The sequence below is a fragment of the Pteropus medius genome, unplaced genomic scaffold, assembly GCF_902729225.1.
Source record: "Pteropus medius unplaced genomic scaffold, Ma_sr-lr_union100, whole genome shotgun sequence".
Taxonomy (NCBI): Eukaryota; Metazoa; Chordata; class Mammalia; order Chiroptera; family Pteropodidae; genus Pteropus; species Pteropus medius.
Window position 1 is genome coordinate 1,445,525 of NW_024344378.1, and position 16,242 is coordinate 1,461,766.

General features: G+C 55.9%; 1 long non-coding RNA gene and 1 other non-coding gene across 3 annotated transcripts in view; one reads left to right on the forward strand and one right to left on the reverse strand.

Annotated features, from left to right (window-relative positions):
- The first annotated feature begins 11,997 nt into the window (after positions 1-11,997).
- LOC120609914 (5S ribosomal RNA) lies at positions 11,998-12,116 on the forward strand. Its single transcript, XR_005654854.1, has one exon. It is a non-coding gene; the product is annotated as a 5S ribosomal RNA (ribosomal RNA).
- A 105-nt stretch (positions 12,117-12,221) lies between these two features.
- The window catches only part of LOC120608983 (uncharacterized), a 9,314-nt gene continuing 5,293 nt past the window's right edge, over positions 12,222-16,242 (reverse strand). The window contains exons 2-3 of one of the 2 annotated variants that reach the window (XR_005654580.1): positions 13,786-14,458; positions 12,222-12,896 (exon numbers count right to left, since the gene is read on the reverse strand). This is a non-coding gene — a long non-coding RNA (uncharacterized LOC120608983). Of the gene's footprint in view, positions 12,897-13,620; positions 14,459-16,242 lie in introns of those variants that run through there. The other variant, XR_005654579.1, reaches the window with a different exon arrangement.

The window sequence follows — 16,242 nt, forward strand, 5'->3', positions numbered from 1 at the left end:
CCTAGGATTTTCTATATACAAACCATTGATTTTTATTATTTTCTGATTCGAACGCGGCTTCCTGCTGTGTGTACTGTTTACCAGGCACCGTTTTAAGCTCTCTGCAAATATGAACCGGTTTAATCCTCTCTGTGGCCCTCTGAGACAGGATTATTTTTATCCTTGCTCCGCAGATGGCCCGTTCCCCCGAGATCAGCGCATGGGACCGTGAAGCTCATTCCCAGTGCCTGCTCCTCAGCCCGCAGCCCAGTGCGGTCGCCGCTGTGGGGGCCGTGCCTGCGTGCACCTTCCCACCCACCCCTGCCGAGTGGAGCCCGTGCCCTCCGTCCGGCCCTGCAGGGGTCATCATCTCTGTGGGGACAGTGGAGCGTGAGCTCTCGGCCAGTCTGGTTAATGCGGACACTCTGGGGCTGGGACTCCCTGGGGGCCCCTCTGCCTTCGTGCATAAACCGGCGATGGCCTCGTCACCCTGCAGTCCCACAGCTGTGCAGCACCCAGCAAGGCCGATCGGAAGGTGCCCTGGAGGCCTCCCCAGCCCCGTACAAGCCACTCTGGAACCTATACTTGACTCATCAGGACCAGGCGGTCATCCGCCGTTTCCAAAATGAATAAACATGTTTGGAGTGTCAAGCTCTGGGGCGGCAGAGCCAGGTGTGACCCCGCGGGTCTGTGTGCTTACAGTCACAGTTGAAACGTGCACCCCAATACCAAGTGACACATCTGCGATTCTTGCCCACCGTTGGTTTGCATTTCCTGATTAGCCCTTTGCGCTGCTCAGCCTGTGAGGCCGGAGGCTGAGACCTGGGCCAGCGCCCTGCCAAGGACGCAGACATCTCAGAAGTGGCTCGTGCTCCATCGCAAAGCGCCGTGCCTCCCTCTGGTGGCCTCTGGGCTCCATGCAAGTCCGCGTGTCTGACAGGGAGAAACACCACGCGCGAAACACTCCGGTCGTCCTATCTGTCACCAGGAGGACTCCGTGATGGCACAGCACCCCTCACGCTCCCGCAGGGACATGAAGTAGAAAGATTTGGGGCTGGGGCGTCAGAGTTTGCGTCTGGGAACTGGCCGCCACCAGGGGCAAGAGGGCAGCGTTGGCATCGGTGCCAGGAGGACACGTGCATCGCATCTGTCACGACCACGTCTCGTCCAATCTGTGTGTTCGCCGGGCACGCAGCTGGGGAGTGGGGGGGCACGTCCACTGTGCCACACACGGCGCTGCTGGCAGCCTGATGTCAGGCCGTTCCGTGCTCATGCAGCTTTCGCGGACAGGGACACGAGGGAATTAACGCAGTTTACCCGTGTGACCCAAGCCACCGAGCAGACAGGTGGCACTGCCTGCCTTCGAGCCAGGCAGCCTTCCGCGGGGCGCCTGTCCCCGTCGTCAGCTACGCCCAGCTCATGCTGTGGCCAGGACACGCGGGAAGGCCACAGGCCAGCGGAGGAGTGCGCCTCGTCCCAGTCACGGCGGTGGCGCTAGCAAGGCCTCCAGAGCGCGAGCAGCTGCGCACTTGGCATTCACAGCGGTAGTCGGACGACGGCGCACTGGACGAGGTGCGTGCCCCCCAATCCGCATGCTGGCACCCGACCCCCAGCGCGGCGGTGTCAGGAGGCAGGGCCTCAGGAGGAGATGAGGTCACGAGGGAGGGTGGAGTCCCATGGTGGGATTAGTGTCCTTATAACAGAGAGCTCCCTGCCCCTCCGCCACGTGAGGTCACAGTGAGAAGATGTTGTCCGTGACCCAGGAAGGGGGCCCTCGCCAGACACTGAATTTGCAGATGCCTCGATCTTGAACTTGCCCCTCCAGAACTGTGAGAAATATGCGCCTGCTGTCGATAATTCTCAGGCTGTGGTGTCTGTCACAGCGGCCTGGGCAGACGGGACAGCAGATTAATGCACAAATTCCTGATTAACTAGAAACGCGGGCACCATTCGGAGAGCTAAGTGCCCTGTAATCTGCTCTGATTACTTTCCAGGACAAACTGTCTCTGCGTTAATTCCCTCGTGCCCCTGTCCTCCGTGTGTTTGCCTGAGCCCTCACTTACAGGGGCCGGTTCCACACCTGGCTGAAGGGGACAGAAAAGGGACAGGAAGTTCCTGGAGGTTCCTGCTCATCCCTCAGCGTCTGCCGTGGCCGGGGCCCAAAGTGCGAACGTAGGATCGTAGACAAAGCAGCAACGTATTTAAAAATCAAAGAACGAAGCAAAGCATGGTGCTAGGCCGGTGGCTCTCAGATGGCTCTGGGGACCAGGGCAGGGGGTGGAGAAGACGCAAGTTCCGGGCCAGCCCAGTCCCACGTGGGGTGGGGTGTGTGAGCAGCCCCCCGCGTGGTGCAGCAGAAGCTTGAGGACCTGCACCCCTGGGTGGGAGCATGGGCACACAGGGCCCAGCGAGGCCCGACCGTCACGACCAGATCAGCGGTGGCCCCCGGGACCGTGGGAAGACCCCAACGAGAGCTGAGGACAGCGCTCAGCTGGAGGAAAGGTCCATCGGGAGATTTTGATGGCAGAGGTCGGCCCCCGGCCGAGCCTCGCCGCGGCTCCACGTCACGGCCACTCCCTCTGGGGCTCCAGGTGCTACCGTCACCCCCTGCCTCCCCCATCATCTCTGCCTCCTCAGGTTGGCGATGTAGCACCACGCTCCATCCACCCTTGGCTTCGCGATTCTCTCCCTTTGAGCCCCCGTCGGTCTCCTGGCTGCCACCCTCACCGCGGCGACAAAGATAATGGCCTCGCTCTCCAGCCTTACCCCCTGCCGACTTTCCTCTTTCATTCAGTGCACACTTAGAAGGGCTGCTGCCTGCCCCTAACTGCCCATTTCCCCTTCTTCTTACACAAGCTCCCATGACCTGTTGCTGGGTGCCCCGCCAGAGTGAGCAGTGCATTCTCCGTCCTCCTGGCCGGTTGTGTGGAACGGGACGAAATTCAAGCCAATGGGATAGAAGCCGAGGTGGCAGCGTCCCAGCACCGTCCTTGAAAGGCAGCCTGTGCACACTCTCTGTCCCGTTTCCTTCAGCCTCTTCTCCTTCTCGCTGGCTGGAATCTGGAATGAGGAGGTGATGGTCGGGTCTACAGCAGCCGTTTTGTAGTTATGAGGAAACCACGGGACCGGAGACTGAATACGGTGGGCAGGTGGGCAGAAGGCGGCTGGGCCACTCCAGCCGTGGGTTGCCACCTCCCCCTTGCTGGGGTCACTTCTTCTGTTCAGCCAAACTCCAGTGTGACCGATGCATGTTTCAGACTGAGAGGCTGCACGCTCGCCGTCCTCCGGCTCGGCCTCCTGCCGTCCGTGCCGACGCCTGGGCCCCGCCGTGTGACGGGCAGCAGTGACGTCGCGCTAACTCCGTGCCGGCACCGCGGACTCTGTGCTTACTGCGTGGAGACGGTGGCCGTTGGCACGCGAGGCCTGGGTACCTGCCAACCACGTTTAGAAAACTGGAAGGCGCCTCGCCCGCAAGGCAGCCAGGAGGCCGAGGCAATGTTCTCCACATGGCACGTGGAGAAATTAGGGACACGAGGTCCGAGTGACCCCTGCCAAGGCTAGGCCAGCCCGGCCTTCGCCTTGCAAACAGAACATTCGCCGATGGGGCAGGGCGTGGCAGGATGAAGTGCTCGCTCCTGTGACCACCTCCCAGGGGACTCCGGCTCCTGCATGGTGTGTCCTGGGCGCTGCACGTCCTCTCGTGTTCCTGCAGTTGTAGGGTTTCATTTCCAACTGCCCAGCCCCTGGAGAACGAATGGCTTCCCTCCTAGTAAATGGTTCCTTCTTAGTGGCAGCTCACGGCTTCCCTACGCGTTGCCAGGCAGTTTGGTCTTGTTCGCACCCACATGTGGAGAGCCTGGACAGACGCTCTCCGCCGGCCCACGACTGAGCAGCCGCCCCGGCCGGTCACAGGTGTAGACTCAAGTGGGGATAAGAGGCGGCCTTTATTAAGTCGTTTTTTAATGGCTGCTCAACCTATCAATTTTTTTTTCTCAAGTGCTCACGGCGTGTGGTACAGAAGTAGCAGCACGTAGGTTTGTCCCCACTTGAGAGTGACATGGTTTGCTTTGGCGCTACTTAAGGAAAGGGTCTATGCGCCCGCTCATCGAAGCAGCAACCCCGGCCCCAGAATACACGCCAGAGAAGGCACGGAGATCCAGCCGGAGGCGCGGACACGGTTATTCGCCGGAGCAGCACTTACAACGGTGAAAAAGTGGAAACGACTTAACAAAAATAAAATGCAACAAAAATAATGAAAAATAGAATTGGGCGTGAACATACAAGAGGCCATTTCAGAGCCATCGAAAGGAACAAACTCTGTGCGTGCATGAGTGCACATGTGTGTATGTGTATACATGCATGCGAGTGCACCTGTGTGCAGGTGCACATGCGTATCAATGTGCGTACATAAGTGCACGTGTGGGTGTGTTCATGTGTGCACATGTGTGTGCACGTGTGTGCGTGTGTGCATGTGTGTTCATCTGTGTGCAAATGTACGTATGTGCGCACGTGTGTGTGAACATGTGTGCGTGTGTGTGCACACATGTGGTTAACCTTGAGACCTCCAGAGGAAACCCAGCTGTGACCTCTGGGGCCAGAAGCAGCCTCGTAAGCAGGTCTTCAGGCCCGGACACCTGGATGAGGCTACTCACCCGGCAGGTGCAAGCAGGACGCAGCTGCTGGTGGCCAGGGCTGTGACCACTGGTTTTTCTGCAACTTGTAGACAAATGCACACCTGAATAATCGGCGGATGTTCCACTTTTGAAGCAGCTGCTTGGGCCTTACAGACATACTGCATTTTCTTCAGAAACCTCTACTTTGAGTTCTTCTGGTCAAGTTAACTCTAGGAAATGCGTCAGGTCTTAAGCGGTGACCTTCGAGGCACTGAGCCAGCCAGGTGACATTTGCTTTTGTTTTGTAGCACAAGAAAATGAAATGCCTGAGTGAGTGTGCCCCAACAGCAAGGACATATAATGAAATGCTCCGAGGCCAGGCCGCTATGGACGGCTGCCCAGAGCTCCGTATCTGGGTCGGTGTCCCGAGACGCTCTCGGCTTTGGCTCAAGGTCACGACGTGGCAGCTGTGGCTTCAGATGTCACACCTTCAAACAATGTGTCTTTGGCCGGAGAGGAGGCCAGGAGTTCCTGAATGTTCTTCTCCTTCGTCTCGTGAGAAAATCTTTCCTTACCTACCACCCACGGGGTCACTGGCCAGGATGGGGTCGTCTGCCCATCCCTCAGATGGACACCGGCTGAGGGAGACGGAACCGGCTGATGGCAATGCGGTCCCTAGATGCAAGACGGGCCCATCGCCTTCAAAGCCTCTGTCATGCCTCCTCGTGGTGGTGATACACCAAGGCCCCGACAGGAAGGAGGGGCCGAGGGAGATGGCTGCGGGCGTGTGGGCATCTCCGGGTGCTAACGTACCTGCTGCCTTTGCTCAGGTCCCCGTGTGCCTGGCGCGTGCCGACCGCCTCATCACCAACAGAGGGGGACTGGAGAGGGAACGGCCCTGCCCCTCGGCCAGCCTCGCCAAGTGGTGAGAGACAGGCTCTCTGACCCGGGAGGGGCCCCGTCGACCAGTGCTGCAGGGCCGGCCCAAACCCCAAAGGAACTCATGAACTTAAGGGGCCCCCTGGGTCAGTCTGAGGGAAGCGTTACTTTATCTGCGACAAGACGTCACAGCACGGCCACCGCTGGGGACCAGCCAACCGCACTGCGACGGTGCGTGGAGCCAGTCTCGAACGTCCCTGTGGTGTGAATCTCGCTTCTTGTTCCGATGGCGAGGTCTGAGGTCTCCCAGTTACTTCCCGTTAAATGACACAGGGCTGTCAGACAGACACAGGAGCCAGGACCCTGCTCCCCCAGAGTTACAGCCGAGGACCCCAACGCTCTTAGCGAGACGCCCGAGGATGGACCACAGAGACGCAGTAATAGGCTGTTCCCTGGGAGGTGGGCCCCTGTCCTGGGTCCACGCTGCCTGTCCAGCTAACTTAGCGCCCAGGTTTAGAATGAATTCAGTGTGTTTTCAAGAGAAATCCACCCAGAAGCGACTCCGAAAGGCTGTTCGATAATTCATTCACCAGTCATTGATTTTGTGCGACCAAGGGCCAGGCACCGAGCATGTAAGGCTAGTAAAATATGCACTACATGAAATTTTCCATGTCGCCATGTTTAAGTGAGGACGTTGGCATTGTCCTGTGACTGTCACCACCACCCATCTCCAGAATGTTCTCATTTTCCCCAAACTGAAACTCTGTCCCCATTAAACACTAACCCCTCCCCCTATCCCCAGCCCACGGCGACCACCGTCCTGCGTCCCATCTCCATGAATCTGACGGCTCCAGGCGCCCGGACACTGGAGTCACATAGCGTTTGTCCTTCCGTGACTTCACCTGGCGTGATCTCCTCCAGGTTCATCCACGTCATAGCCTGCATCAGAATTTCCCTTCCTAAGCCTGAATAACAGCCCACTGTCTGTATGGAGCCCATTTTGCTCATCCGTTCATCCATTTGCGTGGCTTCCATGTTTTAGCCCTTATGAATAATGCTGCTGTAACCGTGGGCATACGAATGTCCATCTGAGTCTCTGCTCTGAGTTATTTTGCTGGGTTATCTGGTAGTTATATTTTTTTCAAATTTTTGAGGAGCCGTCACCCTGTTTTCTGCAGTGACTGCATCATCTTACACCCCCACCAGCCACGTATGAGGGTCCCGACTTCTCCACGTGCCCCAACACTTGTAATTTTCTGGGTTCTTTTTTACGGCAGCATCCTGACGTATGTCAGTGGTCTGTCACGGGGCTTCTGATTTGCCTTGAACTAGTGATCAGTGATGTCGAGCGCCCTTCACATGCTCATTGGCCATTCGTGTGTCTTTGAGAAATGTTCGTTAAATTCCTTCTCCCATTTTTTACTTGGGTTTGTTTTTGAGTGTGTTGAGTTAATAATGTCGCTCCCTTAACAGACATCAGAAACCTAATATAATATTCCACGTATTCACTCATGAATGATTTTTATTTTTAAAAAATCTCCCCAGTCTTAGATGCGCGTTATGACAGCTTACCGTTATCCCGCGAGAACTGTGTGACCTCAAGCAAATTCAGACGATGTCATTTAGTGCTCAGTGCACCAGACGCTTAATTCCGGGGGCACGAGGTCTCACGAAATAGTCCTTCTGTGACCGTAGACACCGTTTGTGATACGGTCACGACACGGCACCGATGCCATCGTCTACGGTCCTCGCTCCCGATCCTTGAAAAACTGCATCTTCTCAAACACAGCCTGGCAGGTTCCCTCTGATTATCCCCACACGGCTTCTCTTCGTGTGCCGGGCCACCCACGCTCCCCCAGCCAGCAGACAGCGGGGCGGACGCTCGGGCCCCGGTCAGCCCGCCCCGTTCCACCGCAGAGCCGGCCGGGACCGATTCTCCCCACGGCGCTCCCGTCCCCGGGCCCCTCACTACCTTCCCCCGCGATCTCGCTCTTCTAAACGTGCGGAAGGTTTGAGAATGGCCAGAGCAGCAGTCTGGGTTCCCCAGAGACGCAGAGCCGACAGGATACGTGCGTCTATGCATACATTTCTATATATACAGTTCCATTTATTTTAAGGAATCAGCTCATGCGATTGTGGAGACCAGGAGCGAGAGGCGGGTGGGCTAGAGGCCAGGGAGGAGCGGCAGCTGGAGCCGGAAGGCCGCTGGCTGCACGGTCCCCTCTCACTCGGGAGTGTCGGTCTCTGTGCTAGGCAAGCCTTCAACTGATTAGGCGAGGCCCACCACTTTGGCGAGACAATCGCCTTTACTCAAAGTCCACTGATTTTAAATGTTAACCTCCCGGGAACGTTCAGAACAACATCGGGCCACACCGTGGCATGGTGGCCCCGGCCGAGTGGACACAGGAGACTCACGGCCACGGGGAGCTGGACTAGGCCCGCGGGGGAGGTCTCACAGAGGGGTCTGGAACATGAGGGGGTCCGCACGTGCTAATGCCAGCACCCAAGTCGCCTTCCACTGATTCGTTTACTTCCGGGGCCTCCGATTTTCGGGCTGCGCTGACCCGTCACGGGGAGACACAGAACTGCCTTGGGAGTTAGGGAGAGACGCAGAGTTGGACCCCACAGGAACCCCACCCCTTCCAGGTGCGAAGTGAGCCTCACTGCCCCTCCCCCACCGCCTGCTTCCGTGCGATTTTCCTTAGAATCGGGAAGGTGGCGTTAAAAGGGGCGGGTGCGGCGCTGGTCCCATCCCAGGGGGTGAGGGGAGCAGGGCCGGGTCCAGTTCCTGGCCGCTGCTGCCGGAGGCTCAGCGAGAAGGGCAGGAATGAGGTGAACCCCCGTGCCCCCCAGGTCCCAGCATGGCTGCACGGGGGCGCCGTGCGCTGCGAGGCGGTGCTACCTGCGCAGGTGCAGGCGCAGGCAGCGGGAGGCGGGACAGGGACCCGCAGGGACAGAGGGCGGGCCCTGCGCACGGTCCTTCACCCCACGCCGGCCAACGGCGTGGGGCGGAGGACGCGGGGTGAGCCTGGCCTCCCCGTGGGAGGGGGACCGGGTTCCGGCTGTCCGCGCGGAGCCCGCCCGGCTGCGGGGAGGCCACCGCCACTCGTTAGGGCGCGTGACGCGGGCACAGGGACACGGGCTCGGCTGCCCCGTGTCACGCGGATAGTTGCCTCTCAACCGGGGTAGGCTGTTTCTCTCGCTCTCCCGTCCGCTGTTGTGATAACGACGCCCACGTTTACGGCGGGAATGGGTCCCGCACGACGCGCCCTCGTGGTCTCGGGGATTTGGGGGGCCTCGCTATCCAGGAGCCTTAGGGCGACAGGGTAACGCCCCCCAAGACGCGCACGTCCCAATCCCTGGGACCCGCGGGTAGCGACCTGAAAGGCCTTTACGGACCGGATTCTCCTAAGGACCCGTGACGGCGAGATTATCCTGGCGACAGGACGTCACCCGACGTCATGGGCATCCGGCGGGAGGGGCAGGGGGGCTGCACCCCCGCTCTGAAGATACGGGGGCCCCTAGCTGAGGACACAGGCCTTCTGGAGTTGGAAGGGGGACCAGGTTGTGTCCTACAGCCCCGAAGCACCCGGCGCCCCGCACCTGGGTGTCGGCCAGGTGAGCCCCTCAGCTGCGATCTGGTTCGCGTGTGTTGTTTTAAGCCTCCTCCTTTGTGGTGATTGGTTGCACTGGCCGCGGGAAACCAGTACACGCACCTGAGGCCGCAGAGGCTGGGCACCTGCCCAGGGTCACCTGGCCCCTAGCTAGAGCCGGGCAAGGACTGCGGACCACTCAGAGGCAGCGGGGCCCCAACCTCCCACCAAAGGAAGCTAAGCACACTCAACACAGGGCTGCGCGGTCAGCTCGATCAGTGACTGGTTGGAGGGGTAGAGAAAGTGACAGGCCCCCGTCCTCCTAAAGTCTTTCAAAGGCGGCTGGGGGAAGCGGCCCTGTCCTTTTGGCCTGTGAGGGATTCTCCAGTGGTCGGACCCAGGGGCCCTGGTGGCTTCCTCCTGCTGGATCCCCTGTGTCCTACATGGAGGAGAGGGGTCCCTCAAAGAGATGCTCGTTCAAGAGAAGCCGCTTCTCTAGAAGCCCCGTTTACGCTGCCTGTCGACTCTAGAGCCCAGGTGGTTTGCGAGCCTGTCTTCAAAACTGATTTTAAAATACGCGCGGGGGGACCTCGTCCTGGCTGCCAGCTCTTCACTGGCTCCAGGTGCCCTTTGCATCTCGTGTTGAGTGTGAAAATGGTACATAGGCATAGTCGACCCCCCAAAACGCCAAGCACGCATTTCCCGTGACGCCCTACAGGTGAGGTTCTGTCAGATGCTGGGCGAGACTAGCGATAGATAGCGAACGTCTGTTACGCACAGCAGCGCAGTTAAGTCAGTGACCACCGAAGTAATGATGGTATTCGTTCTTTACAGATGTAAAGTGCTTCTTACCACAAAATGTCACCCGCTTCCTGTTTTTAGGTGTTCGTTTGTTTGTTTAAGCCCAGAGGAGGACGTCCAGCTGGCCTGGGACGGGCGACAGGCACGGACCCAGCAAAACACTTTTCTTGAGGCTTAAGTTCGTAAGAAAATCTAAGTGTCATAAGATCAAAGACGGGAAGTCAGGTGCATTCATTTTGTTTTTGTTTTGTCAAAGACACAATTTGCCGGCATTTGCTCCCAGCCTGTGCCCTGCCTGCTTGTGTCCTTCCCCCGACCCCCTGCCCGACGTGCCTCCAGTTTGTTCTCTGCGCCTGTGGGTCTGTTTCTGTTTTGTTTACTTCATTTTGTCTTCAGATCCCATATGTGAGATCATGTGGTATCTGTCTTTCTCGGTCTGACTTTTTCGCTCAGCATAACACCCTCTGTGCCCATTTATGTTTTTGCAAATGGTAAGGTTTCACTTTTTATGGCCGAGTAATATTCCATGGTCTATACGAACCACATTTTCTCTATTCTATCGACGGGCACTGAGGTGCTTCTCTAGGTTCACTGTTGTAAATAATGCTGCAGTGAACTTAGGGGTGCACAGGTCTTTTCAAATTAGTTGTTTTCGCTTTCTTTGGATAAGTACCTAGAAGTGGGATTGCTGGGTCACAAGGTAGTTCTAATTTTAATTTTTTGAGGCACCTCCACACTGTCTTCTATCATGGCCAGTTTGCTATTCCAACAACGGTGCACGAGGGGTCCCTTTTCTCCACATCCTCGCCAACACTTATGTGTTGGTTTGTTGATGATGCCATTCTGACAAATTTGCAGTTCACATTTGCATTTCTCTGATGATGAGTGACGTCGAGCATCTTTTCATATGTCCATTGGCCATCTGTGTGATGGAGAAATGTCTATTCAGGCCCTCTGCCCATTTTTAATTGATTTTTTTTTTTTTTTTTTGGCGTTGAGTTGTATGGGTTTCTTTTATAGTCTGCATATTAACCCCTTACAGGATATACCCTTGGAGAGTATTCAGCAGGCTGTCTTTTTTTCTTTATAGCCTTAGCCATCAACAGTAAGCTGTAGCCAGAAACATGAACTCGCCTTACCTGTGAATTTGTAGTGACAACTCCAATCGCTGAATGCGTGACATGCTCGGATGGGGTTTGCACCTCGAAGCTAATGACAAACTAATGAACCATTCGTACCTAACGCAGCACGCCGTGTGACTGTAGAAAATCAAGTCTACACTTGATTGATATTTATGGGCTAGGATTGGGTTTACGTGTATATTCTATGATAAGATATAAGACACAACACCAAAAAGCGGCCAAAACAACGTAGCATCGGAAAAGGAAGACTCACGCCCAGCTGGGAGGTGCGGGAGTTCACAGACCACCCTACAGACTTGTAGGACTTCAGTGTCCTTTCCTCTGAACCTACAAAAGAGTGAAGATACAAGTTCCGACACCAGTGACTCAACCGTTTGTGCCCGGGGAGGCAGCTTCAAAGATTTCTTGGGTTGAGCCATTCTTTTACTCCCCCTTTTTGCCTTCTTATTAACATTTAATCAATTATTAACAGCCGCTTCCACAGTGCTAGTGACTGGCCAGTGTATTTTTCTGATCATCTCCGCGGCCCCACGAGTCAGCTTATTTTTACTTCCTAGAAGAGAAGACACGGGACAAAGGTGGTTAAATTGTCTCCGAAGTTCACCCAGCTACTCAGTGGCTGAGACGGATTCGAAGCAAAGTCTGAGTGCAAAGCCCAAGCTGGTTATCGAGAAGGCATTTTTTATTACGTTTAAAAACCCAGAGCTGGGTATGTCTCGGGAGGCTGTCGGGAATAGCCGCAGAGCGTGGGGCTAAGGGTACAGGCCAGAGTGCCTGGACCTGCCCCTCCGGTGTGTGGCTGTGGGCAAGGCGCCAAGTGGCCTGTCACTGAGAACACTCACAGGACTTTCCACGTAAGGTTTTTGGGATATTTACACGAGTTAAACATGCTGGAAGGGCTTAGAATAGTGGCCAGCACACAGCGTGGCACTCACAGAAAGTCCTATCAGTATGATGGGTGGATTTCAATGGGAAAAAAAAAAAAGAAAAGTCTACGGCCTTGCCACCCTGAACAAGCCCGATCCCATCCGATCTCGGAAGCTAAGCAGGGTCGGGCCTGGCTAGTACTCGGATGGGAGACCACCTAGGAAGACCAGGTGCTGAAGGCGTAAAAATAAATGAATAAGGGATTATAAGCTGACAAGTTCCTTGCAATCTGTGAGGTCAACCGAGGGTTGCCTCGCCTAAAAAAAAAAAGAAAACAAAACAAAAAGAAAAAAAAAAAATGAAGAAAAAAATGTTCAAACCGATATCCTGTCGCTGAGAGCTGGGGCTGGCCAGCACCGTGCCCTTTAATACAGAGTCCCACACTGACCACTGTCACTCTGAATTATATCATAGCAGGATCTGCACAGCATCTGTCGGCTGGGACTTATACATATAACCGTCGTGGGAGAAAAAAAAAAACAGGTTGCTAGGGGCAGCGAACTCCCGAATTAGTTTCTTCCTCGTCTATAACAGATAAAACGCCATTGTTCTGAGTGCACCCGTGATCCTTGCCGAAAAGATAATTTAGGGATCTAAATTCCTTCCTGGATCAAGTACGCATGACAGATATCTAGGAAAGAATGTCAATTATCTCAAGGTCAAATGCAGGGGCATCTCTGTTCAACACAGTGGAAACTAAGACACAGTTGATAGCTGTAGCTGGAGGTTCCTCTCGGTGCCCTGCAATTTTAAAAATAGCCTCGTTTTAGTGAGAAACTTCGAGGCACCAGAAGGGGTTGGCTGAGTGAGTCAAAACGGCCCCGTCACGCTGAGAGTTTGGCAAGAGTGGAGATGCTGCTTCCGGATCCTTCTAGATCAGCTCTGAATTCCGCTTTCTTGCTGCGAGTAAGATGACCGAGCTTGGACGTGAGGTTAGACATCGACTTTCTCGACTTCCCTTCCTGAAAAGAGACGAGAACCTAAAATTACTAAGTGGCAAAGTCCCCCGTGTTCTGAAGGTGACGCGGGAGCCAGACCACGCCTTCGGCCCTGACACCGATTGTTCCTAAGGTTTCCGACGCTTCGTGGGTACGTGGTTCTCAATCGTGTCATTCTTTACGAATCTTTAGGGATAGTTTTCCCTTCCCCATTTTAATATTTAACAGGCCGAACTTTTCCATCGACGTGGGAACTTCACGTCCAGAGGGAACGCTCAGCGTGGAAAAACACTGGCCGTGAGTCAGCACCATCTCTAAGAGCTCTCTGAGAAGGCTCCGAGTGATAATTAATTCATCTCTCTAAAAGCAGATACGGCCCTCCCGAGGGCCACAGGGACACTGGGGACTGAGCCATGACAGCTTGAAAAGTAACGCGGCCCCCAGGAAGCGACTTCCTAATGCACACATTCTTCTTTGAATTCCTTTTTCTTTTTTTTAAAATCTAAGTGTAGTCGGCTTACAGGCTTCAATTGGCTCTATTCGTGTCAGGGGTACAATGTAGCCATGAAACATTTTTGTGCATTATAATGTGGTCACCCCACTAAGTCTGGGAATCACCTGTCAACATCCAAACTCGACACGATACTGTTCACTATAATCCCACCCCCTTTCGCCCTCCGGCGAACGTCCCCTGGGGCTCTGATTCTCTGAGTCTGTCTTTGCTTTATTTGTCCACGTGCGCATTTCGTTTTTGCCCTCTTAGAGTCTACATATAAGTGAAACCACAGGGCATGTGTCCTCTGTCTGACTCGTCTCACTCATCGTGATACACTCTGGGTCTATCCATGTTGTCACGAAGGGCAAGATCTCATTCTTTTTCATGGCCGAGTCGTTGTCCACTGTCTGTGCGTACCACAACTTCTATGCGGTTGTCTGTCCAGGCACACCTAGGGAGCCTCCACGTCTTGGCTGTTGTAAGCCACGCTGCAGTGGACAGAGGGGTGCACGTGTCTTTCTGGATTAGGGGACTTTAACCTGATGTGTGATATCCTTCGGCACCGGGTCCTTCTCTGTCGGATGACGTCAGCCCGGCACACCCGCAGCCGTTCGCTTACCTGCAACGGCATGAAGATGATGAGCGCCGAGAAGTTCTCCTGAGTCCTCAGTAGAACCAGGGCCACGGAGGCACCGGGGGACTTCGGTTCCGGCCACTCGCTCCTTCTCGGTAAGGAGCTGCTGTCACCTCCGGGAACGCCCCCTGCTGGCAGGGACTCGGCGTTGTCTGTCCCCCTCCCCCTCGGACCCCATCCCCACGGAGACGTCCGCTTCTGCTTTCGAGGCTTTTGGTCCAAAACTAGGCTTTGCCGACAAGCTCGATCCCCGTGCTGTCCGTCCGCCCGGCTGGTTTCTGCTCAGTGGTGCTTGTCGTCCGTGCATTCTGGAGGGCTGGGCCAGGCGTCCAGGATCGGCATGCCTTGCATTTCATGCGCTCCCTCCCATCCCCGTGGGGAATCCATTTTCTTCTTCCTGCTGCGGCCATGAGGGTGGGGTTTTAAGGCCATTTTTCTGGGCAGACCACATCCTACCTAGAAGAGGAATCGAGAGTGAGTCATTGGTTTTGGTAGTGCTGTGGCACAGCCTCTGCGACATTAGACCCTGTCTCTCTGTCACACACGCACACGCACACGCACATGCACGCCGGTGCTCCCCAGGAATATCACCTATCCATCATCTCGAGCTCAATGTCATGTGAGCTAACACGATGATTATATCGATCTACTGCTGACTGGCTGGATAACAGGGACCATTTGACCAAGGGCTGGGCGTGGCTTCAGTGCACCTGCCTGCAGCCAGCCCAGGCTGCACAAGGCCTGGTCTCCATGGGCGGCACCATCTGTGCCAGGAGGTGGCTCGCTTCCGAGCCAGGGGCTGCTGCTCAGCGAGTCTCGGTCCTAGAAAGGGAGCGGGTCCTCGGAGTGGGTTACGATTGGAACAACATCCTCGTGACGCTGAGAACACACGCGGCGTCGACAGGGAGCCAGGCCATGTCCCCCCACGGGGCCCTGCTGACAGTTAGCCACAGGCAAAGGAGCCTTCCTGGGCACACGCCCAGATCTGGTCTGCCCGGAAATGATTCATCGTCTCCTAATTTTATTTATCGAGGTACGACTGACAGAGATTTTGGTCAAAGGGCGCGAGCTCTTGGCTGTCAGTCAGTCCCAAGGACCTGAGTGCGTGCGTGGTGACCCCGCCCGGGACACTGTCCGAACACTAGGAGGTGCCTAAGGACGGGTTTCACCCGTTCTCCTCGCTCCTCGATCTGGGGAAGGGAATATGACTGGGGACAGGGCTACTTAGCTCCTGTCTGTGGCTCGTCAGCCGTCCAGAAATGAATGAAATCCCAAGTCTGCTCAAGGCAGGATTCTGCTTCCTCGACAGTGCGCCCGTGGCAACGATGATGCAACTCTTACTTGTTTGAAAATACTCTTCACGTATGTATATCTTTTGTAAATGCCAACGTTGCCAGTTAGGAAGATGACCAGAGCTAATCATTTTCTAACAGCTTTGGCGAAATACAATTCACTCCAACTATCACTGATGCAAGTTATTCCAGGAAGGCACCTGGAACCAGTGCTCGCAAGCTAAACGCGATGCGTTTGGACATTTGCATTCACACTGCGAGCAACAAAACGCACTGGTCACCGCCTACGAAGCCGGTGTCACCACCAGGACGGCAGGATGCTTACAACCTGCCCTGGATTTGTCAGCCCCTGCTCTCTGCTAAGAGGTCCCACGGTGGCCTGCTCCGTGGCCGAGGGGACTGCAGCCAAGCCCCTATGAGCGCTCTGGGCCCTCCCTGCTGCCCAGCCTTTGGGGTGAGCCCAACAGCCCCTGGCAGACGCCTGAGAAGTCCAGGGCCAGCCGGGCCCTCGGCCCACGCCTCCCACTGCAGGGTTTGGCGGCACAAGGAAGTCTACTCCAGCCAGATGACTAAGCCCGGCTCTCTGCCTCCCCGTCAGCACACGCCGTGCTTGCTTACACGTCCTTGCTGGAAGCACGGGTCCTCACTAGGTGACCGCAGGTGTCCGTCCTCCCTGTAACCGGTACATGGACCCAAGGTCACGGTGGGGGTGTGGGTGAGGCTGTGGATTGGTTTCAGCACTGAGGGGTTGAGTCTAGCCCTAACCAGGCCCTGCAACCCCCAACAGGGCATGGAGACAACCCAGCCTCGGGGGTAGGGAGCCCTCATTCCACGAAGTACAGGCAGGAACCACAGCCCTCCCTAACTGCAGGCCCCTGGGGACTCGTGACAAGTCAGAACTTCAAATACACAGGGCCCAACTCGTCCAGCACCTGCCGTCCCTGCTCT